Here is a 27,199-nt window from a genome sequence, read left to right as displayed (position 1 = left end):
AGACCCTATTTTTTGTGACTCAAAAACTTTCTCTTTTATCTTATCTCTGCTATGAGACTCAAAGTCTATTTTGACATCCGAAAACCGAGCAGGGCTTTATTGGTTCTCTCTACATTTCTGCTCTCACCTCTCAGACACGAAGTCCGGGAAAACAGAACCTCTGACTGTTGTCTGGTTGGAGTGAAGGTTACAGGAAATATCAGGGAGAGAAAAACACAGATAAACTCATTTAACAAGACGGAACTGCCATACCGCGATGATGCTGATAACTGCTTGCCACGTGAATCTATAAACAGTGTGAGCCAAAGGGAAACATTTAAATTAGTATATGAAAAGGGTCAGCAGTGCTTTGAAGCGACATTTACAGAAAACTCTCGTTTTGTTGCTCTGTACCAAATGCAAGAGTTTCCACGTGTTTTCTCATCTAATCTCTTTTAATCTCCTTTTCAATCTGATATTTTTAGATGAGTAACACTGAAGCCCAGAGGAGTTAAGTAACCTGCCCAAGTGGCTGTTGCGGGGAAGGGGCAGAATCAGAATAAAAACCCGATTTCCCGCCTTCCAATCCAGAACGCTTCCGTGACAACGCAAAACTGGAGAGGGGCAGGAGATAAGACGGGTGGGAGTTGAAAGTTATTGGGGCGCCTGGGTGGCTCAGGCGGTTAAGCGGCCGACTTCGGCTCAGGTCACGATCTCGCGGTCCGTGAGTTCGAGCCCCGCGTCGGGCTCTGTGCGGACAGCTCAGAGCCCGGAGCCTGTTTCCGATTCTGTGTCTCCCTCTCTCTGACCCTCCCCGTTCATGCTCTGTCTCTGTCTCAAAAATAAATAAATGTTAAAAAAAAAAAAATTAAAAAAAAAAAAAAAAAGAAAGTTACTAACTACACTGGGGCAATTCACACGGCTGGGGCTTAGGGAAGGCCCAATAGAGCAGCAGTGTTGGAAGGGGATATTTTTGTGTTTTGGCTGCAGGGTCACTTGCATTTGTCCGGGTTCTTTGCGAGAGCTTTGGTGTTGCAACACCATTTCGTTAACAGAGCTTGGTCTATAATCGAGCCGTGTCTGAATTCCAATTCACATCAAAACGACGCCCCCTGGATGGGAAAGGGTGAGGTTATAGAGGCCTGAGCCGGGTGACCAGCCTGCCAGAATACAGTCCTGGAGCCTCCACCCTCCTCCATGCCGGCCTGGCCGATGGCAGTCAGCCACGTTTGGTAGGCAAGTCCTCGGAGTTGCAGGGTCCAGAAGGAAATTCGAGATCTAATTCAGTCCTAAACTTAACTTCTCCGATTGTCGACTAAAATTAGCTGTTTCTGTGATCTTCCTATTGGCCCAGAATCCAGCCATCTTCTCGCAGGCTCGGCCCAGTCTCAGAGGGTAGAGAGAGGCCAATACAGAAGAGTCTTTTCTTTTTTCTTTTTTTTTTTAAGTTTATTTATTTATTTTGAGAGAGAGAAAGAAAGCACGCGTAAGCAGGGGAGGGGAAGAGAGAGGGGGAGAGAAAATATCCGAAGCAGGCTCCGTGTTGTCAGCGTAGAGCCCGACGCGGGGCTCAATCCCACGAACTGTAAGATTATGACCTGAGCTGATACCAAGAGTCAGATACTTAAGCCACAGAGCTACCCAGGCGCCCCCTGAAGAGTCCTTCTTGGTAAATACTAGAGTCCGAGCAGGGGGCACTGAGGAGATTCTTGGAGTTGCTCTAGCTCCGTGGCGGGGTGGCCCCAAGCCCTTCTTCTGCTGACCCCAAGATGGTCCCAATCACCTTAAATTCCTGCTAAAAGACCAGAGTGTGCCTTCTGTCAGGGCAGACCTCAGAAAAAAACAGATGCGCTGGAATATTTAAGCTAAATCCACCAGCCCCAGGCAGAGCTGACCCCAGATGGGCTCCGCACAAAACAGACAGACCAGCTGGGAGCGTGAGTTAAGATAACGGGGTAGTGGCTTCTTGGCTAGGATGGGGTGTCTTGCCCGAGGAAGGGGAAGAACGTGTTTGCCTGGAGGGTAGGTGATTCCATCGGGATAGCTTTCGGCTGGAGGAGCGGAGGAAAGAGAAGAATGCTGAGAAAAACTGGTGGAACCAGTTGCTGGGGAGTGTGGTGGGAGTGACTGGCGGGGAGGGAGAATAGGAGGCACTTGGTGATTCCCAGGGGAAAGGGAGCCAGAACCACACCTTGGACGCTCAGCTGATGCTCTGCCAGTGCCCAGAGCGAGGGAAAGAAACGAAACGGATCCCAGCCCGTACCACTGGACGGCTGCTGCGGTCTCATGGGTGTCGCTGGCAATTGCAGGAGAGTGCCAGGCTTGCGATACTGGGGTCCCTTTCAGTGAACCACGGGAGGGGCCAACCACAGCATGACAAAAGCTCCCCTCAAAACGATCCCTTCCCGCTGTCCTTATAATCCCTATCGGGAACAGCACCGACATAGGCCCAGTCATTGAGCCAGAACTCAGCCCTCCCCCTTTTCCCCTGATCCCCGAAGCTGATAAGTCGCTGTGATCCACGGACATCCCTTTAATCTCTCTCCTCCTCTTCGCCCACACAGCCAAACCCTTGGCTCTGGACCTCATCATCTTTCGCCTGGCCACTGTCCTAGCCTCCCGGTAAGCCAATCCCGTCCGCAGTTCTCCATACTGTTCTAGAGCAATCTCGCCAAAACGTAAAATCATGCCACTCACTCCCCACTTAAAATCCTTCGGGCACTCCTCATTGCCTTCAGGATGAAATCCAAAAGGCCTTGGCCGGGCATTCAAGGCCTTTCCCAATTCTATCCCTGCCTCTCCCTCCGTCCTCACTTCCTACCGGGTCCGCGGCAGAGGCTTTGTGCTCGGGTCATCCTAAACGGCATGCCATGTCCTTTCCCGCCTCGGCATTTTCCTTCACCCCTGCCTGGAGCATCCTACCACCCCCTCCCTACCCCTCAAGGTCTAAATTGCCTGTGGGCCTCCAGAACTGCATTTCGTATACCTTATCCCACAGTCTGTGCTGGGAACCCCTGCTTTGGGCTCCCTAGCCTACCTCTGTGGGCACCTGTATGCTACGTACAAGACCCTTGGCCTTTGGCAACTGTTGAGGATGTGGGAATGTCGGGAGAGATGCCCAGCTTTTCCCAACTCATGTGTTTTCAGTGTAGATTCACAGGGAGACCAGTCTTTTCTCATTCCCGGCGGTTGTTGCCAGTGATGATAAGCCCAGTTACGGCGGATACGCGGCTTGGGGCCAGGCCCCTCAGTAACTGAGTGGCCGGTACGGCTTCCAGGACGGCGGTGAACTGGCCAGACTTCCCCCACGGTCATCGGCACCACTACAAACGACCCCCTCCCGAGGAGAAAAACCAGGCTTGGCCCACCAGGTTGCTTCTTCCAAAGCGCCAGCCATCTGCTCATAGTGGGTAGGGGGACAGAGAGAAGCTGAATGTACTCCTCCTTCATTCTCTTCCTGGGAAACATGGGAGGTGGGAGAGATACGTCTCCATATCACCCAGGCATCAAGGGCCCAGGTTTTACACCCCCTGGGGTTCATCGCAGCACCTAGCACATAGTAGCTGCTTAAGAACTGCTTGCGGAATAATGTAATACATGAACACCCGACTACGTGCACGGTGAACGGGTTAGGAACGCAGGATTCTGAAATCAGATTGCCTGGGTTCAAACTCAGGCTCCATCACTCACTGCGTGACCTGAGGCGAATTGCTCAACCCCCTGTGATCTGTTTCTTCACCTGAGAAATGAACATAATAAGCACCGCCCACGTTTTAGGGTTGTGGGAATGAAGCGAGTTCATATATGTAAAGTAACGAGACAAGTGCTTGGCATGTAGTAAGTGCTCGATTAGTGTCAGCTTCTTGGAAGGAACACTGCGGATAGGATCCAAGTCATTCCCAGAGCCAGGCAGTCCAAGAAGAACTTTCCTTCGCCAAAGGGCAAAAAGAAAGACGATGAAATATGTATGTATACGTAGGTATGTGCATATGTACATGTAATCAGATTTTTAATACTCTCTGATTACGTCCTTCTGTTCTCCCGATATTAAAATGTCCTTCATTTCATGAAATAATGGCTGTTTTTACTATGTTGACAAAAAGGATATATGGCTCTCCCAAGTGCTTTTTGAAATGTTGCTGCTCTGTGAATACAAAAGCCTGGGAACGACTTGCTTATGGCGTGGAGACCCCCGGGGGAGTCTCTCCCTCGTGAGGTCATATCATCCATGACAGTGGTTCTCAGGCTGGGCTGCATATTAGCATCACCTGGGGAGCTTAAAAACCAAAAACCAAAACAAAACAACAACAAACCCCCCCCTCCATGCCTGGGTCTGACCCCCCCAGGGGTTCTAATGTAATAGGTCTGGATGTGAGGACATAAAAATTTGGCCAAGGGGAGACAGGTAAGTGATGTGCAACAGGGAGCCAGACGGTGGCCATTTGTTTCCTTTTTTTAGTTCTCTAATCAAATGCACGTTCCTTTTTCTTTATGACTCTCAGGGTGGAAAACGGACCAAATAAAAACAAATAGGAGTGGAGAAGGGCCGGGAATGGAAAGAAGTAACAGAACATTTGGTGTCTCTTTGTAACATTCAGGGGCAGGAATCCCTCGATCCCTCATCGTGTTCGATAAAGTCGCCTTCTCTTTCTTCTGATTTGATTTGTAAATGACTTCTCGCAAAGATAATAAACCAACTAAGGAAAACAATTCCTCAAAATCTTGCTAAAGAGTCTTTGGTATTGCTCTTCATGCCATGACTGTGACATCATCCAAAACACTTAGTCACCCAGAAACGTTCTTCCTCTCAGCTCTTAAAATTCCTTATATATTAAGATACACTTCTAATTATATTTCAAATAAGAAGCAGATGTTTTGAACACTTCACTTTGAAACCTCTTCCTGAATCTTATTTAAAAGCTATTAGGAGGGGGTGGGTGGCATTTTGCCTCACTCTTCCTGTGTATTTCCCAAAGATTTAACATTCTCAGATCTTTATCCTGGGAATTTATAAGTTTGCCTCGAACGGCAAATTGTTTATTACCTTTTGACTTTCCACAAGGCTCCATCGGCTGTGGGTTAAGCAAAGTGAAGGGTTAAGCTCGCAGGTAGTGGTATTACCAGGGTTTTCTGTAACATTCTTAGAATTAGAGAGTCGCTCGCCAGCTGAATACTCCCTTCTCTTTGTCAACCCATGCCCTTCACCTTCCTTGCAAATGGAACAAATTTGCTTCTTTTTTTTAACGCTCACTTTAACTCATGCTGTATCTTGCCTCAAGCATGCTTACGGCTCAGGTAATAGGGAAGTGCAAAATAATACGGGAACAATTAGCTGTAACTTAGAACACAAATTTCTTTTCCTCCTGGGATCTTGCCAAATCACTACTGGTTGGAGATCATACATGAGCCTAGATTAAGTTCCCACTTGAACCATATCGAGCATGAGATGTCTCACTCCTCTTGGGGGCAATCTGCTGTGGTCTTGGTGTGAAAGGTGCCCAGCTAAGGTAGAAAGGATAGGAACAGAGACTTCCGTGTTTTCCAAGGTCAAGACCACCGCTGTGTTTCTTACTCCCAACCAAGGTTGCTGAAAAGGAAGAGTGAGGCTGACTTCAGTGGCCAGTTATTCCAGCCGGAAGTGGCTTCACTGGGAGTCGGGCCTGGAAAAGACATCTCTCGTTTGGTCTTTTTCCTGCCCCCTGTGTACAAAGAGTGCATACGACTCAAGACTATTTGCTCTTCCGGCTGCTGTACAGAGAGTGGGGTGAGCCGTTTAAGTCTGGCATTATTTTTCTCATACAACGTGCCAGTACAAAGTCAAGTTTGGTCCCCAGCTTACTTTCTGACTTCATTTTCTGTCTTTGCTCCCCATTCCCTCCACCTCTTGCTGCGCCCTTCCAGGCCTCCCTCGGACAGGCTTCCCTCCCCTTCTGGACCCTGTAAATTCACAGCCAACCCTGGAAACCCAGGTCAAATGTCACCTCTCCCGCACAACCTTCCCCGGCGCCCCCCACTCAGCTAGTGGTGGCCACCTCTGTGTCCCCGTACCGTTTTGATGCGTCTCTTTGCGTTTCACCTTGTCGTAATGTAAAGTTTGGTTCGCAGCCGTGAACCTCATGAGGCTGTGGACGCTGCAAGGAGTGAGGATCCCTGGGTTCCCCGCAGTGACTGGCTCCTAGGCGAGGGAACCTATGTCTGCTCAGGGAGGGGGATGGGGACAGAGAACACGTGGCGTCCTGGCGATTCTGCTCGTCACTGAATGACCATCCTGTGCTGAGAGAGGACAAACACAGTGCTCTCACTCTCACTCGCTGTGACCCTCGGAAGATGGGAGGGTTTTTCTTCAGTGTGACCCCTACATCACGGACCCCAAGCAGACAGCCAGCTACACCTCTCGATGTCAACTGAAGTGGTGATCCCTTCCAGAGCCGAGGCCAAATCGGCTGGAAGGCTACGCGAGAAGAGACTGCTCTATCCTTTACGGGCAACTTAAAAGACTTGCCAGGGTAGTTCTGACCGTACATGAGTTTGACCTTGCAGGCTCCTCTGGGAACCCAAACCCACTATAAATAGTTACTGAATGAAAGCCTCTTTCCCTTTTTAGATGTAGTGAGCTGCTAGAAGGTAGGGGTGAGGGAACAGACCAGAGAACTGTTTAGCACCCTCATTCTCTCGGGGGAGCACAACAGAAATAAAAACAGTACTCTAAATACACAAACGTGGTTTATTTAAAACCTAAGGGGGGCGCCTGGGTGGCGCAGTCGGTTAAGCGTCCGACTTCAGCTCAGGTCACGATCTCGAGGTCGGCGAGTTCGAGCCCCGCGTCGGGCTCTGGGCTGATGGCTCAGAGCCTGGAGCCTGTTTCCGATTCTGTGTCTCCCTCTCTCTCTGCCCCTCCCCCGTTCATGCTCTGTCTCTCTTTGTCTCAAAAATAAATAAACGTTAAAAAAAAATTAAAAAAAAAAAAAAACAAACCTAAGGGCACCTGGGGGGCTGGGGTCGCTAAGCGGTGGACTCTTGATTTTGGCTCAGGTTTGTGAAATCGAGCCCCACGTCGGGCTCAGCGCTGATAGCACGGAGCCTGCTCGGGATTCTCTCTCCCCCTCCCCTGCCACCCCCCTCTGCTCTCCCCTCAAAATAAACAAATAAGCATTTTTTTTTTTAATTTTTTTTTCAACGTTTATTTATTTTTGGGACAGAGAGAGCCAGAGCATGAACGGGGGAGGGGCAGAGAGAGAGAGAGACACAGAATCGGAAACAGGCTCCAGGCTCCGAGCCATCAGCCCAGAGCCTGACGCGGGGCTCGAACTCACGGACCGCGAGATCGTGACCTGGCTGAAGTCGGACGCCTAACCGACTGCGCCACCCAGGCGCCCCTAAATAAGCATTTTTTAAAAAGCACAGAACACTGCACAGTATGGCGCTTTCCCAGATGTGGGAGGGCGTGACGGTGATGAAAACAATCAGAACACACCCTTGCTACCTCCCAATGGGAGTCTTCCTTTTTTGGGGGGGCGGGGAGGGGACAGATGCTGCCTCAAGCCGATAGGTACACATAGACAGGACACCAGCCCTCTGTCAGAGCCCAGGGATCACACCCCGGGATCACAGCCGTTCTTCCGTCCTCACACTGGCACACAGAGGCCTCTGTTCTAGAGCCTTCCTGAGGAGCTGGGCGTCTTTGGGAGCCGGAGCCAGAACCACAGCCTGGACCACGGTTTGAGCCTTGCTCTTGGACCTCGCTGGCAGAGCCTGAGACCCGCGGTGACGCAGGCATGAGCACATCTCCCGAGCTCGGCGTGGGCAATGTAGGCAAGTCGATTGCGCTTGTGGTTGAGACCCGGTGGGAACTTGCATCTGACCCTCTGGGCTGCACATGAGCCTTGATAGCCTTCGTGGTGCATGTTCCTCGGGAACTTGGGGTCCACCCCCTCGAGAGAGTCATATCTTTGTGACCGGGGTTCCTTGATGCTGTTTCTGTGCCATTTTCGGGACTAGTTGTGCATGGCGTGGATTTTGGACTTGGCCATGTGTGCACTGAAATCCAAGGCTCCCAAAGTGCCTGGGACCTGAAGAGAAAGAGGGAGGCCACCCCAACCCTAAACCTGCACTCTTAGAAGAGCAATTTGTTCTGTGAACTTGTTAGTGGAGCCAGATGCATTTAGTGAATTTCGGGTATGCCCCCATAATCAATCATTTCCAACTTCTTAGAGATGCTAATTTAAGAATAGTGAGGATCGGGGCGCCTGGATGGCTCAGTCGGCTGAACACCCAACTCTTGATTTCGGCTCAGGGCATGATCCCAGGGTCATGGGACACAGCCCCACATCGGGATCCGTGGTGAATGTGGAGCCTGCTTGAGTCTCTCTCTCTCTCTCTCTGCCCCTCTCCCTGTTCATGCTATCTCTCTCTCTCTTTCTAAAAAAGAAGGAAAGAAAGAAAGAAAGAAAGAAAGAAAGAAAGAAAGAAAGAAAGAAAGAAAAGAAAAGAAAAGAAAAGAAAAGAAAAGAAAAGAAAAGAAAAGAAAAGAAAAGAAAAAAGAAAAGAAGGAATGAAGGAAGGAAGAAAGAAAGAAAAAGAAAGAAAGAAAGGGAATAAGAATTGTAGGGATTAGTGCCAGGACATTTACCCCCAAAATAAGGACCTTACCAAACTATCTTTTCCACAAACAAACTTGTTTCCTTTGACTCAGTTGCCTTTTCTTCATTTGTAGTCTTTCCATTCTTTCTTTGGTCCAACCAGTGTTTTAGTAAACACCCAATGTATACTTCGATTGGCCCTGTGTAGGCAGGTGTGAACAAATCTACTATGGTTCCTGCAGGGGAGGAAAATCTTAAACCAATGATTACCATAAAGGATGCGGAGGATAGTGTGAGGAAAACAGGTGTTCCGCATGGGTCTCATGGAGCCCACCTTCTCTCGCTAAGCCTGTTTCCATCATGGTAGGCATAATGCTATTTACCTTACAAGGTTTGTTTCTTGGGTTGTTTTTCTTTTGTTTTGTCCGTGAGGCTTATTTAGCTTCAGATGTAAAGCCCAGAGGTTAGAGGTAAAGCACTGAACAGGTGCCAACCAATTGTCCTAACAAAAGCCACTTTTTTAAAGCTTTTTCTCTCTTCCCAAATTGAAAATAGAGCAAACATTTGTAATACGGAGTTCCGCTGGCTGCCGATAAATCAGTGCACGAAACGGCTTCTCAGAAAATAGTCCTACTAACTTTCTTTTTCTCTTCTGCCTTATTAAGTAATTAGCAGCCAGCCAGTGGGAAATATCGGACAGGACCCTTGGTTCTCTATGCCTCCGCTGGAGGCGTAATAACATCCTGCCACAAACAAATGCGTGGAGACATCCATCCTAGGTGACCAGAATGATGGCCACCCCTCCAGCCAGGACACCTCTCAGGTGCTGTGCTGGCCAGCCACCTTCGTAGGGAATCATGCTAAGAAGGAAGCGGCCACCTCCGTGCCACACGCAGGGTCCACTGTTTCAGAGGATTGTATTATCTACCATGGAGGGTGTCCGTCCAATATGGTGGGGTGTGGCTGCAGGTTTCTCTCTCTGGCTTTGCTGCCCGATCACGTCAGTCTCGAGGCTGGTCTCCCAACTTCCTAATCCCACGGCTGCTGCACCCTTTAATGGGGGGAGTGGGGGGTGGACTGTTTGTTCTCCTCTTCCTGGCCGCAAAGATTGACTTTCCAATCGACTTTTAGTGAGTGCATGCCTCTAGACGGTGAACATCACCAGGACTTCCCGTTTTTCCCTCCCCCTTTAATTTTTTTTTTTTCAACGTTTATTTATTTTTGGGACAGAGAGAGACAGAGCATGAACGGGGGAGGGGCAGAGAGAGAGGGAGACACAGAATCAGAAACAGGCTCCAGGCTCCGAGCCATCAGCCCAGAGCCCGACGCGGGGCTCGAACTCACGGACCGCGAGATCGTGACCTGGCTGAAGTCGGACGCCCAACCGACTGCGCCACCCAGGCGCCCCTCCCTCCCCCTTTAGGTGGGAGAGGGTGGCTAGGGGAGGCTGAAGTTGGATACTTGGCTTCTCCAGGGTCACTTGGGCTTTAATAAGACCCCAGCAGGTGAGGCTGTGGTTAACTAATTTCCCCCAAGGGCAGGGCCTTGTTAAGAAGGACCCAGTGCTCTGGGGTGTTTCAAAATGGTTCCTTTCCCCCCTCCCTCTGCCAAAAGCAGGAGGGGATTTTTAGCTGACATTCATCGTGAGACCCCGGTAGACCTCCAGGAGCTAAAATTACCCTAAGTGAAGAGGCCCCCTGATGACTGGGTGTCCTCGGAGGTTTTGTCTCTCGGATTTGTCCACACTGAGCCTCCAGCCCCTCCCTGGGTCCCCGAAGTGTCTGCTGGGAGCTTCCTGCTCTGGTAAGTGGTGACTCTCTGCCTGTGTGTCTCTCCATTTTGGGGCCTAGGGGGCGGCGGCCTGCCTGCGTCCTCTCGTCCCCTACAGATTTAGGAAGAGTTGTTGACTTTTCAGCTCGTTCGGGTTTTTACTTGTTAGCGTGGAGTATCAGCTTCTAAGCTTACGGGCTGGATCCAAAACCAAGTCTTATTTTTCTTCTGCCTGCCTATAGAGCACTCTGAATAGATAGGAGAATTTGCATAACTGAAACTCTGGTCGTTCATGTCAGATAGTCTCTGTGAGTTTCAACTCGGAAGAACTTTCTAGAACAAGTTAATTGTGTATTTGAAGAGGAGCTAAGTCCTCCACGGTTTGGGCAGAGGTGCGGCCTCAGACCACAGGGGTGGGACGGCTTGCTTCTGGTTGAGCCTTACTCACGTTTACTCATAGTTTAATTCTGACTCTGTGTGGTAAGAATGCTTTATTTCCAGTCCCTCAGGGTGAGAAGGGGGGCAAGGATTTCTCCCTCTTACCCCTCTGGTCCATCAAATCCCAAAATGTAGGTTCTTCTGGATTGGGTTTGTCCTCAGGATAAAAGGAGGTCAAGACTCACTTAACTCTGAGCTCCACTTTCCTGGAGATCTTGACCTAGTAAATTCTTTACTATCTTATCTGAGATTTTTTTTTTTTTAATTTTTTTTCAACGTTTTTTATTTATTTTTGGGACAGAGAGAGACAGAGCATGAACGGGGGAGGGGCAGAGAGAGAGGGAGACACAGAATCGGAAACAGGCTCCAGGCTCCGAGCCATCAGCCCAGAGCCCGACGCGGGGCTCGAACTCACGGACCGCGAGATCGTGACCTGGCTGAAGTCGGACGCTTAACCGACGGCGCCACCCAGGCGCCCCTATCTTATCTGAGATTTTAAGAAAGGTTTGTTTTTTTTTTTTAATGCATTTTACACAGCATTTTTAGTGATTTTCAGTGGGAGCGCTGTTCCAAATAACCTACCCAAACCTGCTGCTAGAAAGGGAAAGATACTCTATTTTCTTAATAGAATGTATTAATCTGAAATTTCCCTCCTTACTCTCATTATCTGACACCTCCAACGAGATTATACATTCCATTATATTCTGTCTTGATCACTCATGTATCCGCAAGGCCTGACTAGTGCCTGGCACATGGCAGGCATCTAACAAAGGGTTGTGACAACAACGACAATAATAATAATGCTGTAACGGCAAAATATCTTTTATATTTTATATTTTTAATAATTTAATGATTATTAATCAAATAATTATTGATTATTAATTAATTTAATATTTTCTATTTTTAAAATATAATCTCCTCCCCCTCATGGGGCTCGAACTCATGACCCCGCGATCAAGCGTCACACGCTCCACTGACTGAGCCAGCTAGGCGCCCCATAACAGTAAACGATGTTAAGCATGGGATGCACCTAGTGTCTTAGTTGACGGCTCTGCTCTAGTCCCCCCTTCTCCAAGTCATCTCACATGCGGTGGGAGATTTAACTTTGGAGAAGCGCATGCTCTCAACTTCCAGTAGTGTCCCATTGCTTTTCCCATAGAGACCATATTTCTTAGCCTGGTATCCATACAAATCTGACCGTAAACTAATTTTCTATTCTTTTTGCATCCCGTGTTATCCCCCAAACCAGCCTACTTGGCATTTTCCGAACACGCAACACAACTTTGCGATCCCTAATTCCCTTGCCTTGATTGTTCTTCCCATTAACTTTTTTTTTTTTAGTATGAAATTTATTGTCAAATTGGTTTCCATACGACACCCAGTGCTCCTCCCAGAAGGTGCCCTCCTCAATACCCATCCCATTAGCTCTTCCTTCTGTTCCAAACCTTCTAATCCTTTGACACACCGCTCCGATTCCACTTCCTCTACGATTCCTTCTCTCATTCCCTGGCAAGAATTAATGCTCCTTTCTTTAACCTCCCAGAGTGTTTTGGGCTTCCTTATATATCTCTTATCGCATGTGCTTTGCATCATAACTACTTCTCCACATGGACTGATGCTTCCCCCAAAAACTTGAGCGTGCCTTGCACATCGCAGACGCGTGACAAATATGAATAGAAAAATGGATCATCGAAACAGGCTTCGACTGTGAACCTCAAATAATGCCAGACAAGGGAATGTTTGTCTACTATAGCCAGAAATACCTTACCTTTCAGGCTTTTGGAGATTTCTGAATATACTAAGTGGGGTCAGGCAGTAGCCATGCCAATGGACACTTATGTATTTTTTTTTAATTTTTTTTCAACGTTTTTTATTTATTTTTGGGACAGAGAGAGACAGAGCATGAATGGGGGAGGGGCAGAGAGAGAGAGGGAGACACAGAATCGGAAACAGGCTCCAGGCTCCGAGCCATCAGCCCAGAGCCTGACGCGGGGCTCGAACTCACGGACCGCGAGATCATGACCTGGCTGAAGTCGGACGCTTAACCGACTGCGCCACCCAGGTGCCCCCACTTATGTATTTTTATTAAAATTATTATTTAAAATTATATCCAGGTGTTTGACACCTTTTACAGAATGGTCGGGGGCCAACATGCTGTTCTTCCTTTCTTAATTTTCTTTTAAATTCTAAAGCACATGGAAATTTTCATCAGAGGACTCAAAGAATCTAGGGCTAAAAGTTAATTCTAACGACACCCACACCATTTTGAGTCTGACTCACATTTCCTATCAGCAGTTCCTGTAACCTTGTTGAATTTCTCATTTGTACTATTACTTCACCGAATGCCACAACCCTGAAAAACAGAAACCCAAGACAGCATTTCTCTTGTTTCCGGAGGCTAGGTCCTACAGGTGGGAAAGTCCAAGTTATAAAACTGGGCATTGGAAATCCTGGGTCTTCAGCCTAACGTGCTGGCTTTTTGTTTTGTTTTGCTTTGTTGTCAAAGACAACAGGCAGGAACTGGCAACTATCACGTTACCAGTTATGTTAACGCCATAAACAGACAGCATCATCATGTTTCGTTGACTACTAAGAATCTTCTAAGTTCTGCGGAACAACACTTGTGGCCAAGGTATTCCCTCTGATACTCTTTCAAAGGATGTGGAGCAGGACTGTTACTGGATGTATGACCACTGATGGATGCTACTGCTAGAAAAACTCTCTAAGGCGGGAGTGTCACGGGCCAGGAAATCTAAACTGGATGCCAGCAATCTGAGCAAGAACCCAGGAGGGCCCAACTGAGGGAAGCAAGGGTTCGGTGACGGGGGATGCCAAATGACGCTTGATACAGTTTCAGTCTGCTTAAAGGTTAAATCGGGTCATGCCTCATAAGATCTTAAGTCTGACATCTTGTCGATAATGTTGGAGGCACATTGGTGTGGAATGTCTTGTATCCCAACCAGGTTACGTGCCTCAAATCTATTCTTAACACAATGGCTGCCAGAAACCCAAGCTTCTCTATCCCCCCACCCCAAGTCACTCTTCCACATTCTTCTGTTCATCCCCATGTGGACCCAATCCCCAGCCCAACCTCTCCTCCAACCCCCCTGCTGCCCCCCAGTGGAACCTCCCCTTTGTAATCGGCAAACCCCTCCAGTTCCACCTTCATTCCTTCCGGAGCCCCCTGCTCACCCTGAGAACGTTTTACTGCAGTTGGGTTGGCTCACTCCCTCTCTCTGTCTCTCTCTGTCTCTCTCTCTCTCTGTCTCTCTCTCTCTCTCTCTCTCTCTCACACACACACACACACACACACACACACCTCTTAGACCTCAGGACCAGAAGCAAAAGCCACGCTTTCCTGGGTTGCCCTTATGCTTTGCAGGCCATGTCTCTCCCTCTCTGTTGCACAAACCCCTGCTTTTTGAGACTCTCATCATTCACCTGCCACCTTCGCGCACCGACTTCCAGAACACACCCTTCGCACTTGGCGCGCACACACGACCCCTCATATGCCCAAGGCTTTAGTTCCTGGCTGGCTGGCTTCTTCCCACCTCACCCCCTGCAGGATTTTTGGCCATTTCAATGCACGTGGTGATGATCCGTCCGCCACGCTGGCCTCTTAGAACTTTGACCACTCACATGCGGGTCACATGTGGCTTAGGTCACCTACCCCTGGTTCCTTCCTGCCTTACCTGTCTTGTTTATGCTCTGAAACGGTGCTCTCTGTTTCTCCTCGGGACCGTTCCAATAGCTTACCGGTATGCTTCAGTGTCTACGTTCTGAGAAAGAACTCCTCTCTGAGGCACCGGCTGACTGGAGTTGGGTCGCGCTGGCTCCTAGGAGACAAATGTGAAATTTTCAGGGATTTTGCCAGCTCTTTGACATTAATTACGCGGGGGACTTGGAACTGGCCGTGCTGGGAGTGTTTATAACCGCTACAAGGCTTTGGTTTTCCAAAAGGGGTTTTGTTAAACATTTACCAGCACGTTCCTGTCTTATCCTTCATTCTCCTGCTGCTACCAGTGGGTTCTCTGCTGCTCCCCTCACCTTTGTGCCTGTCGAGGCAGAACTTGTCAAGAGCTGTCTCAGCCTTGAGTTCCCGTCCCCTGTTCACCCCTCACACCCACGCCAATCTAGCTTCCGTCTCTGTCGAAGTCACTTAACACCTGCACGTTACCAGACCCGAAAAACACTTTCTTGGTTACCTCACTTGAGTTTTGCCTTCAGCTTCCCTACCCATGTCCTCCTCCTGAAAACACATTCTGCTCCTAGAAGCGTGAGACCACGCTTCTAGGTTTTCTCCTGCCTCTCTTGCTGGTCTTGTTTCAGGATCTGTTGTAGGCTTCTCTCTGCCTCCCTCAGACACACACACAACTTCCAAATGTTGGCTCCCTCACTTCCCCAACACCTTCTTCTCACGTGACCGCATCCTGTCTCCCTGTTTACACACTAAAGATTCCTAAAGGGATACCTCATACCTCTCTGATCTCCACACTTCCCCAGATAACTGCCTATTTGACAACACTGTGCGCATGCACACTTTGCTCTAAATGTAACATGTCCTGGGGCACCTGGGAGGCCCAGTCGGTTAAGTGTCCGACTTCGGCTCAGGTCATGATCTCACGGTTCGTGGGTTCGAGCCCCGCGTCGGGCTCTGGGCTGACTGCTCGGAGCCTGGGACCTGCTTTGGATTCTGTGTCTCCCTCTCTCTCTGCCCCTCCTCTGCTCATACTCTTTCTTTCTCTCACTCAAAAATAAAAATAAAACATTGAAAAAAAAAAAGTTACATGTCCTGGGGTACCTGGGAGGCTCAGTAGTAGAGCATCTGACTTCAGCTTAGGTCACGATCTCCTGGCTCCTGAGTTCGAGCCCCACATCAGACTCGCTGCCATCAGCCTGGGATCCTCTGTCCCCTTCTCTCTCTGCCCCTCCCCCACTGAGGCTCTCCCCCAAATAAATAAATATTAAAAAAAAAAAAGCAACATATCCTGATTCCTTCACAACCTGGCCAGCTAGCTCCTCCCCCCAGCTTCCCCACCTCAGTAAGTGGTGGCACCAGTCAGTCATTTGCCCAGGCTGGAAACGTGGGCCATCCAAGATTATTACTCGGTCATCATCGTTCCCCACCCTCAAGGCATCCGCAAGGTCTCTGTGTCTACCTCCTGGATATACGTGCGTCTCACCTCCCCCTGCCTCTGCCAGGGGCCAAAACCACACAGTCGTCCGAGGCACCCTCAAGCTCAGCCTCGCCTGTGTTTTCCCAGCAGCCTCCTCACTGGTGTTCACACTTCCACTGCTGCCCCTGATTTACCCCCCACCCCCACCACCACCAGCCAGAGGGGACCGTTCAGAAAGAAGATCCTAGAAATTAAAATGGCTTTCAAAAACTTTGAGAATGTGTGGAAGAGTCATCATTTCACTGTTAAAATGGCCAGTGCCAAGAACACAAATATAGAATAAACTACCAATAAAACAGTCTTGCAAACTGCATAGAGATAAATTCATAGAAGAGTTCAAGAGGGCAGGTGTGACAGAAAAATTAGACGGAAATTATTCATCTTGTGATGGATCAGTTTGATGGAAATCCTTTATATTTTATTTATCTTTTTTAATGTTGATTGACTTTTTTTTTTTTTTTACCATTTATTTACTTTTTTGAGAGACAGAGCAGGAGCAGGGGAGGGGCAGAGAGAGAGGGGGAGACACAGAATCCGAAACAGGCTCCAGGCTCCGAGCCATCAGCACAGAGCCCGATGTGGGGCTTGAACTCACGAACCGTGAGATCATGACCTGAGCCAAAGTCAGATGCTTAACCGACTGAGCCACCCAGGTGCCCCTTTGTATTTTAAATTTATAAAATTCTCATAGGCATCATCTTATCCCCTTTTGTTTGAAGAAATAATTTTTTGTCACATGAATTTAAGCTTTGAAATAGTAGCTGTCATTTTATTCACTTATTTTAAAGATTTTATTTTTAAGTCATCTCTACACCCACCGTGGGGCTGGTACTCACAACCCCGAGATCAAGAGTCACACGTTCCATTGATTGAGTCAGCCAGGTGCCCCTGAAAATAACAGTTATCACTTTAAAAACAGCAAAACATGCAAGAGGAATTTTAAAATTCAAAGGTGTGGGGGTGAAATAGGTGAAGGGACTTAAAAGCATCCTTATCTTGATGAGCACTGAGTCGTGTATGGAATTGTTGAATCACTATGTTGTACACCTAAAACTGATTTAACGCTGTGTTAACTCTACTGGAATTACAATAAAATAGAAAAAAAAAAACATTCCAAGTTTAACAGTATCCTTGAAAATGACAGCCGAAACCTTTTGCATACAAGCTACCAAAAGAAAGCTGCTGCATCTCGGGTCTGCCTAAAATTATCTAATCAAACAAAAATCACTCAACGAATGTTCATCCTTCGCTATGGTATAAAAAGAAAACGGGAGTCTTACAAAGTTTTCATATACCTAAGGACTTCTGTGCAATTACTTTTTTTTTTTGGAAAAATTTTTTTGAGAGAGAGAGAGAGAGACAGACAGAGCATGAGTGGGGGAGGGGCAGAGAGAGAGGGAGACGCAGAACCCGAAGCAGGTTCCAGGCTCCGAGCTGTCAGCGCAGAGCCTGACGCGGGGCTCGAACTCACGGACCGCGAGACCGTGACCTGAGCTGAAGTTGGACACGCACCCGACTGGGCTACTCAGGTGCCCCCAATTTACCTTTTAAAACGAAATCAGCTACCCCCCTTAACCTTTCCTGTGCCAGCCTGGAAATTAAAATGGCTTTTAAGGATTCCAAGGATACGTGGAAAAGTGATTCTCTCACCCTTGAACTTGCCAGTAATTTTTTTTTTCAAATTATAGTAGTTTTCCAATTGACCCAGAAGACTCCCGAGTCAGATCACCCTTTTTAAAATGGAAAACAGATGGCTTTAACACGCTGCCTAAAACCTTCTCATCACATCTTATCTAAGATCCACATACCTTTCCTACGGGCCCTGCATAGCCTGGCCTTTACCTTTCTCTCGGCTTTATCCTGTGTCCCTTGTTCTCTAACTCCACCAGCATCACGGACACTGGCTTCCTCTCAGTCCCTGGGACACCTTCTTCCTTCAAAATTAGTGGTGTTGGCGGAGGTGGTAAGGGTTTTGTCTTTCTCCTCCGGGCATTTGCACAAGCTCTTCCTTCTGTCCAGGGACACTTTCCCTTTCACTTTCTGCTGACTTCATCTCATCTTTCAGGGCTTGTCTCAAACACCATGTTCCAGAAAAGCGTGGCAGGCCGGGGGTCCAGAGGCGCATTATGAACAGAGTGGACAGATCAGGCAAACAGCAAGTTGCCTCCCTTTCAAGTAAGTAAATTCGTATCTTAAATTTACTGCGTGGTTGGTAAAGTAACACCGCCTTGAATTTGTTGTGTATGCTTCGGTTTCTTGAGAGGTGGCTTTGGCTGAGCCCCCTGGGACCAGGAGGCGACGGCAGAGGTGCTCTATAGGGCAGGACCACGTTCCTCCAGCTGCCAAGGGCTTCATAGTGACCGCTGGTCTTTTCCAAGCTCTCCTTTCTGCCTTGACAAATGTCAGCCAGCCCCATGTCTTGGGTCCATTCCCCAGAAGCAGAGGCGAGGTGGGGATTCTTGTACAAGTGGTGAGCTGGGCACGTGCTCTCAGGAGGAATCTGCGGGAAGGTGGGAGAAGCCGGGAAGGGCAGGGAGGCAGCTAAGAAAAGCCGGGCCTCAGCCTGATCCCGCAGATGCAACATGAATGGCATCACGGAGCGGTTCCTCTTTGAGGCAGAGGGTCTGGGCTGTGTCCCTGCACCTGTCAGTCACTGGCTGAGGACACCTCGATGGTGGGCGTACAGGTAACCTCACAGAGACTGAGGAGGCCGTTGGGAACCCTCAACAGCCAACACCCAGCAGTCCGTTGCATCCTCCAGGTAAAAGGAACCTGGGTTGGGAACCAAACGCTATGGATCATCTCAGGGCAGGATTGTTCAGCCATGGTGCTATTCACATTTGGGGCTGGATGATTCTTTGTTGCAGCGGGGGGGGGGGGGGGGGGGGGGGCTGTCCCGTGCATTGTAGTGTGCTTACCAGCATCTCTGGCCCCCACCCACCAGATACCAGTAGCACGCCCCCACCCCAGTCTCTAGATCTTGCCAGATGTCCCCTGGAGTGTGGAACTGCCTTCTCCTCCCCAGCCATCCCAAGATATTCTGTGGGAGGGAGCTCCTAGCCATTGCACTGCCTGTTCACCGAGGATAGAGCATCCTACACGCACATTCCACTGTGTGTAAGTGTGTGTGTTCGTGCACGTGCGCGCACAAGGTGAGGAGCCCAAGCTTCTCCGAATACAACTTGCTAAATGAAGGCTGGGGCAAGCCGGAATGAAAAGAATAATCCGGGAAAAGATCTACCAATGGCCAATAAGCACATGAAAAGGTGCTCAACATTACTAACCATTAGGGAAAGGCAAATCAAAACCACAATAGGATGCCACCTCATACCCGTCTGGATGGCTACTATTAAACAAACACAAAACACAGAAAAGGACAAATGTTGGGAAGGATGCGGACAAAGGGAAACCCTCGTGCGACTCTTGGTGGGAAAGTAAAATGGCGAAACCCCTATGGAAAGGACAGTTCCTCAAATAATTAGAACTAGTATTACCGTACGATCCAGCGATTCCACTTCTGGATATCTGGATCAATATATGTATCCCACGGAACTGGAAGCAGGGTCTTAGAGTGAAATTCATACAGGCATGTTTATAGCAACATTATTCACGAGAGCCGAAAGGTAGAAGCAATCCAAACTTCCATCGATGGATGAATGGATAAAGAAATTGTACATACAGGTGGATATCACTGAGACTTGGAAGGAAATTCTGACACACGCCGTAACGTGGATGAACCTTGAGGACATCATGCTCAGTGACAGGAGCCAGTCACCGAAGGGCAAATATGGTGTGATCCCACTTCTGTGAGGTATCTGGAAGAGTCAAGTTCATAGAGACAGAAAGTGGAACAGTGGTTGCCAGGGACTAGGGCAAGGGGGGAGTGGGGTGTTGCTTAATGCAGAGCATAGTTTCGCTTTTGCAAGATGAATCGAATTCTGGAGGTTAGTTGCATAAGCAAGTGAATGGACTTAACACTGCTTGAACGGTACACTTAAGATGATTTAAATGATTTTTTTTTATTTTTATATATATTTGTAATTTTAGAGAGCACGTGAGCAGGGGAGAGGGAGAGAGAGAACCTCAAGCAGGCTCCAAGTTGAGCACAGAGCCCAACACGGGGCTCGATCCCACAACCCTGGGATCATGACCTGAGTCAAAATCAAGAGTCGGACGCTCGAGCGACTGAGCCACCCAGGTGCCCCTAAATGACTTTTTGAAAATCCTATGATAGTTGTGGCGGGGGAAGAAAAAATGACAAAATAAAAGTAAGGTAACTGGTCTATAAATTCAAACTGGTGTATTTCCACAGCTTCCTAGAGCCCAGCTACGCTCTTACAGTAATTAGTAGTAGCATATTATTTAAATTTGGGAGGGGGTTGTTTTACGACCTCTTTGCTCTATAATCAATTTTAAAAGACAACTGCTAGATTCGAAAGTTGGAAAGAGAGATTGATCCTGTGGAGTGGCACTTTGCGTTTAGAATCCCCTGGTCCCCTAGGATGGGGGTTTCTCCCGCAGGCAGGGTTCCCGGCCAGGCCTTTTCACTGCAGACTCCCCCCTCTCCCAGATGACATCCACGTGTTTCAATATTGAGTCGTCTACTGGGTGTTTCCTGAATGAAGTTCTCAATTCCAGATGAATAAGACTTCCCCAGAAACCCGACGTGATGGTCAGGGCACTGCCTCTTCCCGGCAGAAGCATGCCCTCCCACACCACCGCAATGTCATGAGGGATTACGAAGGGCGGGTTCCTCAGACAGAGAGTAGAGCATGTTTGTACAACGGGACTTCATGGGAAAGCAAAACTTCCATGCAGATTCATTCATTCGTTCGTTCATTCATTCATTCATTCTACAAATATGTACCGTGTACCAATGTTAGGAAGGCACTGGAAAACCACTATTAAAAATGAAGACAGGGGCACCTGGATGGCTCCATCAGTTGGGCATCTGACTCTTGATTCCGGCTCAGGTCACGATCTCATGGTTCTGAGCTGGCAGCATGGAGCCTGGATGGGACTCACTCATTCTCTCTCTCTCTCTCTTTCTCTCTCTCTCTCCCCCCTCTCTCCCCCTCTCCCTGCCCCTTCCCTGCATGCTCTCTCTCTCTCTCTCTCTCCCCCCTCTCTCCCTCTCTCACTGCCCCTTCCCTGCATGCTCTCTGTCTTTATCTCTCTCTCAAAATAAATAAACATTTAAATAAAAAAAATGAAGACAGGGCTTTACTAAAGCCATTTTATTGAGGCATAATTTACATACAATACAATTCACCCTTTCAGGTATGCAGCTCTGTAAGCTGACAATGTACATAGTATAACGACCACCACAATCAAGATGCAGAATATTTCTGGGGCGCCTGGGTGGCTCAGTCGGGTGAGCGTCTGACTTCATCTCACGCCATGACCTCACAGTTTGTGGGTTCAAGCCCCACATCGGGCTCTGGGCTGACAGCTCAGAGCCTGGAGCCTGCTTCGGACTCTGTGTCTCCCTCTCTCTCTGTCCTTCCCCCACTCACACTGTCTCTCTCTCTCTCAAAAAAGGAATAAATGTTAAAAAAAATTTTTTTAAAGATGCAGAATATTTGTCACCCCGAAAGTTCTCTTGTGCCCCTTTGTAGCCAAGCCCTCCCCGTCCCCACAGCCCCTGGTAACCACTAATTTGATTTTTGTCCCTACAGTTCTGCCTTTTCCAAATGTCAGATAAATGAAATCACGGTGTGTAGCTTTTGTGTCGGGCTCCTTTCGCTTAGCATAATCCTGTTGAGATGCCTCCATATTGTTGCCTGTATCAGTGACTCATTCCTTTTCATTACTGAGTAGTATTCCACTTTGTGTACATAACACAATTTATTTACCCATTCTCCAGCTGATGAACATTCAGGCTGTTTCCAGTTGCCAGCATTATGAATAAAGCTGTTACAAACATTAGCATATAGGCCACTGCGTGGGCATAAGTTTTTGTTGCTTTTGGATTAATACTTTGGAGTGGCATTGCTGGGTCATTTGGACGGTGTCTGTTTAAGTTAATAAGAAACTGCCCAACTGGTTCCTTTTTTTTTCTTTTTTTTTCATATAAAATTTATTGTCAAATTGGTTTCCATACAGCACCCAGTGCTCATCCCAACAGGTGCCCTCCTCCATGCCCATCACCCACCCTGCCCTCCCTCCCACCCCCCATCAACCCTCAGTTTATTCTCAGTTTTTAAGAGTCTCTTATGGTTTGGCTCTCTCCCTCTCTAACTTTTTTTTTTCCAACTGGTTTCTAAAATAGCTCTATCTCTTTGCATTCCTACCAGCAATATATATCATCTGGATCCTCACCAGGCAGACAAAGCTTTTCACAAATATCAGCCTCTTATTTATTTCAGACCTGCAGTAATCATGGTCATTATATCCTCAGCAAAGTGTGGCCACGTCTTTAAGCTTCTCACTCTATAAGCTGGGGCTCAAAAGTCTGCACTGCTTGGTTGTTTCGACTAGGCACACTTCTCTTTATATAAAAATGCCTTCACGATCTCATTAGGTTTAAGAAATTACAGCAGGGCAGAATTAGCCCTTAGCAAAATAGAAACAGACACAGGATAGAATAGTATATGCTTAGTGTTAGAAGGAATCGTAAAAGCCTTCTCTGTCCCACCCCCCTGGGATGCTCGAATCTCATCTTACTATGTCCCTGGAGAAAGGACTTCCAGGTTCTGCCGCAATCAGTTCTCTTTCAGGGACCTCGTTTCCTCCTGAGGCAGTGTAGTAATCAGGAGTCTGTTATTCAAAGATAACAGTCATCACGAATTGCGTGAGCTATGGACAGCCACTCCAATTTGAGGGTTCACTGGTCTCCATTCGGGGCACCGGGGCCCACGTAATTCCAATCCCTATTTTTATCTGGCATCTCTCCCAATATTTGAAAACAGCTCTCCCGTCTCCTGAAGTACCTCCTCTCTCCTAGACTAAGCATCGCTAGTTCTCTTGACCATCCTCACCCAACTTTTGAGTTCCTTCTCCATGCTGTCCCCCTCCTCTCGACAGATACAGCCATGTCTAATCTTCCCAAACCGGGAGCTCAGTACTGATCCCCAAACGAATAGGTCTAGAAAACACGGCATGGATTCTGCTCTAGAAAACATGGAGTAGATTCTGCTCTCGAAAACATGGCATGGATTCTGCTCCAGAAAACATGGCGTGCATTCTGTTCCAGGGCATCACAGTCACTTTTTTGACAGATGTTCCGGGTGCCTCACATTGAGCTTGCTGTCAGCTATTATTATCTGTTAGCCTGGCTACTTAGTCCTATCTTCCCCGATCTGTATGTGTAGACTTAAATTTTGGGAGACTCAAGAGAAGGACCTATAATGTTCTCACTATAGATTCATCCAATGCTCCAATTTTCCAGGCTTTGGGTGACCCTGATTTGTTTACTATCTCAACTTTGCCATCACCTCCAATTTTTTAAAATTTTTTTAACGTTTATTCATTTTCGAGAGAGAGAGAGAAAGTGGGGGAGGAGCAGAGAGAGAGGGAGACACAGAATCCGAAGCAGGCTCCAGGCTCTGAGCCGTCAGCACAGAGCCCGATGCGGGGCTTGAACTCACGAACCGCGAGATCATGACCTGAGCCGAAGTCGGACGTTTAACCGAGTCACCCAGGTGCCCTGTCACCTCCAAGTTTGATAAGAGCAAGTCTACAAAACCTTTGTGCAGCAATGGATATTTGTTGAGCACCTCCTATGTCCTATGCTCTTGGGCAGGCCCTGTGAATACAAAGATAGATGCGGCTATTTCTGGAGAAGCTCACAGCGGTCGGGTGAGTTTTGAACTACACTGAAAGCCTCCCACAGGGTTCCACGAGTGTAAGCATCAGAACACCATGGGCTCTGTCTTCTGATGAGTCACTAACCCATCTACTTGCACAGCATCCAGCCCAGATGTCTCCATTTTGCCCACACGGCTGGCATGAGAAAGCCTGAAGACCACGCAGAAATGTCCATACGCTCTGTCCTACGTCGCTGCTGAGCTAGGGGTCAGAGCATTCAGAGGGGTGAGGACAACAGGCTTCTGTGAACTGTGTTTAGCAAGTGGCCAGCCCACACTCTGACCACATCCCCACTGTGCTCACCCCACTTTCCTTAATCTCAAAACATTACATAAACTTATTCACATGCACATAAGGATTACTGAAAAAATACCATGGTTTGAAGTAGATAATGAGCTCCCGGGGTGGCGCAGCTTACAGGAACAGGTAACTAACTAGAGCGTAAATAATGAAAGAATACCCTACACAGCGGAAATTGTATCTTAGGGGGTAAGCCTCCTTTCAGAGTAATAAATCTTGTCGGACAATTTGGGCAGTGTCCAAGAGGCTTCTTGGGCTGTGGAGATTGGCGGTCTAGGTGCATAGTGATTTTTTTTTTGCAAGAGGAGAGGAGAGAAGAGGCCCAGCACTGACCCCCCCCCCCCCCCCAGAGGCCTGGGCGCAGCTCCCTCCAAGAAGGGAAAAGACTGCCTTGGGCGCTCCAACTCCACATGGGAGAAAGGCAAGCTGGGTAGGTGTGCACACTTAACCATTATTTGACAGCCGTTTTATTGGCCCCATGGAGCATTTATAGATCTGTGGTTTGGATTGTTTCCCTCGCCCCCCAGACCACCCCCATCCGGGAACGTGTTTCCAGAGGTGAGACCTCCTTTACAGGAAGAAATCAGCATAGAACCACAGATTGTATGGGCCAGGGTGGTTTGGGTCACTGACGGCTATGATCCCAAGGAGCAAGCCTTTGGAAAAGGGTGGCTTCCTCAGGAAGTTCTTCTTCGACCTCCAGAGAGAAGGGCTTCCAGAAAGCCCCCTCCTCTCCACCCCTGCTCCAGAAAGGTCTCCTACAACGCCCAGGAAACAGGCTTCTTATCCAGAACGTGACAGGTGCCAACCAGTTTAAAGGACAAAGTCTGAACCGTGTGTGGTTTGTTTCTCCCTCATTTCCACGGGAAGAACTAACCCCCCACCCACCCCCTCAGGGACAGGACACCCCCCCTCCCCCGCATCTGATTCTGCGGCCAAAGCTCGGTGAACTCTTCCCCGTTCTGTTGTTTACTCACTTCTCACAGGGTCTCTGCTCAGCCCGGGGAAGCCGAGCCGCGGCTCCTCAGATGTTATTTATCTTTTCCTGCGAGGGATTTGTGACAGTCCAGGGTGTCGTGTATCCTGTGAGATTGTTTATCACCCAGCCCCGCCGCGGCCCGGAGCGGCCGCCTCGCCAGCACTTGACGTCCCGAAACCCCGGACTACGTGAGCCAGCGGAGGGCGGGGAGGTCCCCCCTTGGGCGCTGGGGTGAACCCGCGTCCTCTGGAGCCTGCTGCGACGTGTCCTCAGGCCAGGGCCCTGACCCCGGGCGCCCAGGTGAAATTGACCAGACAGCCGCGCGCTGCTCCCGCGCCCCCCTCCCCCGCCGGCTCCGCGGAAGTCCCCGCCGAGCGCCACCGGCTCGGACGCCGGGCCCCGCGGGGACCCCCCAGGCGCAGCGCCCCCCACCCACCCGGCCGGTCCCGCACGGCGCGGCGCCACCGCGGCCAGGCGTGGGGTCAGGGCGCCCCGGGCGCTCTCCGTGCGGAGTCACCGGCGGGTCAGCCCGGCGCAGCGGCCTGGCTCTCCAGGGAACCCTGGGGGGAGAGGCTGCCCCGCGGCCCCCTCCCCCTGCGGGCGCGCGGAGAGCGCTCCCGCCGAGTCCCGCCAGGAGCCGGGCACCGCCGGCGCGGGGGGCCGCCGTCCGCTCGGGCTCACCGCAGGAGCGGGGCTGGCGCCCGGGCGGGCGTGGGGCGGGAGACGCGCGGCTCCCGTAGGACCGAGGCCGGTGGACGCCGTGAAACCAGCCCCTAGGGGGACTCTGGGCTGAGGCGTGTCTCTCTCCCTCGCCTTTGCCTTTCCGTTCTTTGCGTTTGCAGCCTTTTCCCTTGGTTTTCCTGCCCTTCCCTTTCTCTTTTGGTCTTCTGGACGCTTTTGGAGGGCTCGGTCTCCCTTGCCAGCTTTAGGAGCGCGCCCGGGGAGCGGAGGCAGGACGGGAAGGGGCTGCGCCCCCGCGCTGCCAGCGCATCCTCGCACCACACGCGCACACACGCACATGCACACTCACACGCTTAGGGGGAAAGATCAAACGCTCTCGGCGGCCCGAGGTCTGTTTTCTCAGGCGTCCTCCCCCCATCGCCGCATTGTTAGCGGGACAATGGGCTCCTGTGTCCGTCTTGTTGGCACCGGTTTTGTACGATGCAGGAAACAGCATTTCCTCTCGGCGCTGGAAAATTAACTTGGATCGTGCTTTTCCCTTTTTATTGAGAATCCGCACACACCCCGGGAAACCCGAGCTCCCGGAGAGGGGAAGGAGCGGCAGCAAGTAGACGTCCCGAAGTCCTGCCCCGGCCCGTCCCCTTCCCGCTCAGCTCACGGCTCCAGGGGCTCTGCCAGAGGAGGAAACTCCCGGCGCTGAACAATGAGATGGGGCTGGGTGTCTCAACGGTGACCCTCCCAGTGGGGCCGACGGGACCGACCTTGCCAAGCGTCGGTCAGAGCCCCCGCGCAGCCCTGGGGCAGAGGAACTTGGCGCAAAGACCACCCCCCCCAACCCCCCCAACCCCCCCCTCCCCCCCTCACACACCTCGGAAGGCACCGGCGGTGGGTTCCCAGTTGGCTGCCTCTGCGCCTTGCCACGAGTTTGCCTAGGTGGTCCTAAAATGCACGGATACGAGTGAACCGTTAGGCCCCCAAAGTTGCTAGTAAGTATTCTCGCACTCCGCTTCTGCTTTGGTGTTGATCTCACTTTGCCCTGGCTCTTGTCTCCGGAACTAACACCAGATGCCAAACTCAGAGAAGCGGAGAGGGGTCTTCTCTGTCTGCATTTGTCACTGCAAATGTTTCCCCAAAATGTAGACATCTGTGCCTCTCCGAGCTAGTGCCCCGTCCCCCGCCTCCTACTGTTCACATCTGTAGGCTGGGCGTCCAAACAGCCCAGCGCCGAAAGTGACCTTAACATGTACACGTGTATGTAATTTACATGCTATTCTCTGTGTATGTAATTTACATGCTATTCTCTGTGTATGTAATTTACATGCTATTCTCTGTGCCTTACAAGAGTGTGCGCACACCTCTCCTGCAGGATGCGTTTAGTGACTGCAATACCACTGCCACCCCCGTGTCCTCTGCCCAGCTTCTGATGGCCGCCTGCGGAGAAGACAGGGCTCGGTGTCAAATCCACCCTAGGCGTCCCTCTGCTTCTC

At 49.7% G+C, this 27,199-nt stretch overlaps 1 long non-coding RNA gene across 1 annotated transcript; it reads right to left on the bottom strand.

The window, feature by feature from the left end:
* Positions 1 to 1,517: 1,517 nt before the first annotated feature.
* LOC111559501 lies at positions 1,518 to 26,492 on the bottom strand. The gene is made up of 4 exons (XR_006591002.1): positions 25,030 to 26,492; positions 14,523 to 14,602; positions 6,028 to 6,252; positions 1,518 to 5,566 (listed from the first exon to the last, which is right to left on the bottom strand). It is a non-coding gene; the product is annotated as an uncharacterized LOC111559501 (long non-coding RNA).
* Positions 26,493 to 27,199: the final 707 nt, after the last annotated feature.

The sequence above is a fragment of the Felis catus genome, chromosome A1, assembly GCF_018350175.1.
Source record: "Felis catus isolate Fca126 chromosome A1, F.catus_Fca126_mat1.0, whole genome shotgun sequence".
Lineage (NCBI taxonomy): Eukaryota > Metazoa > Chordata > Mammalia > Carnivora > Felidae > Felis > Felis catus.
This window is presented reverse-complemented; position numbering and strand designations above follow the sequence as displayed.